At 32.9% G+C, this 3795-nt stretch overlaps 1 pseudogene; it reads left to right on the forward strand.

Moving 5' to 3' along the window:
• The first annotated feature begins 1220 nt into the window (after window positions 1-1220).
• LOC144251739 (ubiquitin-like domain-containing CTD phosphatase 1 pseudogene) lies at window positions 1221-3048 on the forward strand (annotated as a pseudogene).
• Window positions 3049-3795: the final 747 nt, after the last annotated feature.

Here is a 3795-nt window from a genome sequence, read left to right on the forward strand (position 1 = left end):
CTAAAATCAAAAGTGATAGCAGCACCTTATCATCTTTGTCAGGCTTTGAAGACTAAAAATGCTCTAAATTTTATCTAGAATATTCAGAACATCTTATCACATAAAGAAAATGGAAATAAGTAGCTTGTGGAATAGGATTTTTATTATCAACCATTGTCATTTTTCCCTCATGTATAATTATATTTTTTGGTGCATAACAATTAGGATATTACCTATGGATTTTTCCTCCTCCTCTCACCTTAGAATACTTTGAGCACTAGTTTTGAAGCTCAGTGTTCCTTATTTGTTCTAAATCTATTTCCATATTTCCTGCCAATATTGGAAAACACCTTGAGAAAATATATTTTCAAAAGAGTATGAGTTTAATCCTTTAGCTTAAGTTTCAATTGTATATTCCAATGGACTTGGGGCTGAATTTTGATTGTTCACTTTAAATTAACTCTATACAATTTTCTAAATTGAGGAAAGCTATAGAAATAATTGCAATATTGAAAGATATTTTGGAAAATCTTTCTCCTTAAGTATAATGTAAATGTAGAATAGTTCTCATCTCCATGACATATGATAGGATGTGTCTGAGTAGGATTGCGGATTTTAACAAAGATTTTTTTTTTTCTTCACAGTAAGGTAAAGAGTGGACTAAGATGAGATGACTAAAGTCCCAATTGTGAAAAGTCAGAAGTCTAAAAATTACTAAAACAAGTCAAGAAACTAGAATCTCTCTATTCTCCTCTTTTCAGTGTGAACTAAATAATTCTTCCTATATGTTTTTTTTTTCTATTTCCTCTATGAAAATAACCAAATGTACCAATTTTTTTGCATGTACTCTTAAACAGTTTGTAAATAATACCATGCTTGAGAAGTGCAAGACTCAATTTATGAACAAGCTGTTTTGCTCATTACTATAAACCATCCAATTTATGCATAATATACACACAGTCTTCATTTCTAAAAGGATTTAATCCTGAGACTGTAATTTAGCAACTATTAATATTATAAAAGTGGAAATATTCTGTACCTAATATAAGTATACAAAATTCTTCTTCATTAATTAATAGAATTAAAAGCAAGATCATATTATTTTATTTATAGTTTTTCATGTATTCATACTTTCCATCATGCTTTTTAATATGAAAATATCATAACACCATAAATATGCAGTATATTTCACTTACATTAAAATATAAATGAGACCGCCCTTCACTTCCGGTCGCCTTTGGTTCCTTGGTGGATGGTGTCCGCGTCCTCTGCAGCAGGGTCCGCCGCGCTCCAGCTATTTTTTTTCCAAAAGAAAGCTCGCTGCCTCATATGCTTCAAGAATGGCTCTCCCTATCATTGTAAAATGGGGTGGACAGGAATATTCAGTGACCACACTTTCAGAAGATGATACTGTGCTAGATCTCAAACAGTTTCTCAAGACCCTTACAGGAGTGCTGCCAGAACGCCAAAAGTTACTTGGACTCAAAGTTAAAGGCAAACCTGCAGAAAATGATGTTAAGCTTGGAGCTCTCAAACTGAAACCAAATACTAAAATCATGATGATGGGAACTCGTGAGGAGAGCTTGGAAGATGTCTTAGGTCCACCCCCTGACAATGATGATGTTGTCAATGACTTTGATATTGAAGATGAAGTCGTTGAAGTAGAAAATAGGGAAGAAAACCTACTGAAAATTTCTCGCAGAGTGAAAGAATACAAAGTGGAAATATTAAATCCTCCCAGAGAAGGACAAAAGCTTTTGGTACTAGATGTTGATTATACGTTATTTGACCATAGGTCTTGTGCAGAGACTGGGGTAGAATTAATGAGGCCATATCTTCATGAATTTCTAACATCTGCATATGAAGATTATGACATTGTTATGTGGTCTGCAACAAATATGAAGTGGATTGAAGCTAAAATGAAAGAGCTGGGTGTGAGCACAAATGCAAATTACAAGATTACCTTCATGTTGGACAGTGCTGCTATGATAACGGTGCATACTCCAAGAAGAGGATTAATAGACAAAGCCTCTTGGTGTTATATGGGGAAAGTTTTCCGAGTTTTATAGCAAAAAGAACACCATTATGTTTGATGACATAGGAAGAAATTTTCTAATGAACCCACAAAATGGACTAAAGATAAGGCCTGTAATGAAAGCACACCTAAATCGAGATAAGGACAAAGAACTTCTAAAATTAACTCAGTACCTCAAGGAAATAGCAAAATTAGATGACTTTTTGGAGCTAAATCACAAATATTGGGAAAGGTATCTCTCAAAGAAGCAAGGACAGTAGTTACAAGTTATACTGGCAGTTATTGAAGATACTTGAGATCCATGAACTTTTTGCTTTTATGCTAGAAATCATTATGATAGTGCTGGACACTGAAGCAAATACCAGACTGCTTATCTTTTGGTCTTCCAGTTTTTTGTAAATTTAATTTTATATTTTTTGAAGATCATAGCAATAGGCTAAAAAAATTCTTTCTCCCCTCATATGAATATGCTGTTACTCTTGAAAAATATTTTCTCCAGCATTGATTACTGAGATGTTTTCCACCAAAAAAAAAAAAAAAAAAAAAAGGAAAAAAAGGAAGACAAAGACAAGTGGAGAAAAACTTACTCAACAGTGTCATTTTGTGACTTTGGAAACAGGTTATGTGTTGTGTTTTAACTTCATTGTGTTATCGATTGCCTAAATCTAAGGCCAGACCCATCTTGAAACTAGGGCTTTTCCCTTAATGACCAAAAAATAAAAATACAACCTAGTTTGTTATGATTAAAATTACCAGGAATTTTTATTCTTTTGTCACAAAATTTTTCTTCTGTATTTCACTAGTTACAGCTCTAAATTCTGAGCTGTCTCACTTTGGCCTGTGTGTGTGTCAGTGTTCTTTAAGTAAAACTGGAGAACATCAGTTGTGATACAGACATGTCCTCATATGAGAAATAGAAAACATAAGACTGAATAATAAAATTAAGGGGCAAGAGTGTTTCTTTTTGTGGCTAAGTAGGAGCACTTGTGCCTGAACCATTGTCATAAAAGCAGTTTAAGGCAATAAACTTTAAAATGGGATATATTACTCACCAATTAGCTCTAAAAAGCATGAACAAAATGTTTTTGTTCTGTTCCAGCTCTATCTTGTCTAAGTGCTAACACTGTGTTTCAGTGAAAATATCTAGCCATAAGACTAAAAAATATATCATTTGCAATGCTTAAGCCTGCAGATATGTAATGTGACCACTGTTTCGTGTTGACAGTATTGCTTTAATACAGTTCTTGTATTTGGAAGGAATTGATCCTCTTAAATAAACTTGGTGTATATTGTTCTTATGGGACTATTTCAGTGGTATAAATAATAAATATCTTTTCTTAAAAAAATAAAAATAAAATAAAATAAATAAAATATAAATGAGAAAGTTTAAATTTTACTGATTATGGTGATTTAGACAACCCTTTAAAAACTTTCACATATGTGCACATATGTTTTTATTTTTGCTAAAGTACTCTAGAAAAATGAGTATACCAAGAACCTGAGTATAGATTACAAAGTACTATTCCCAGTGACGACCACTCTTTCCAAAATCCTAAAGTGGCTAAGGTCTTACTGAAAACTCTGTTCTTGGAAGCATTTCTTTTTAATGCCTGATATAATGATAATTTTCTAAACCTTTCAAACAAATAGAAACAATGGTTCGTGTCAAAACAGGTCTTCATAAGGTGGTGACTTGGACTTCTCTGCCATATGGGCTGAGGGATATTCTATTTGCAAAGTGAAAAGGGACAATTTTATCAGCCCTCAGATCAGAAGAGAAA

This window comes from Urocitellus parryii, unplaced genomic scaffold, assembly GCF_045843805.1.
Source record: "Urocitellus parryii isolate mUroPar1 unplaced genomic scaffold, mUroPar1.hap1 Scaffold_1825, whole genome shotgun sequence".
In the NCBI taxonomy this organism is placed as follows: Eukaryota; Metazoa; Chordata; class Mammalia; order Rodentia; family Sciuridae; genus Urocitellus; species Urocitellus parryii.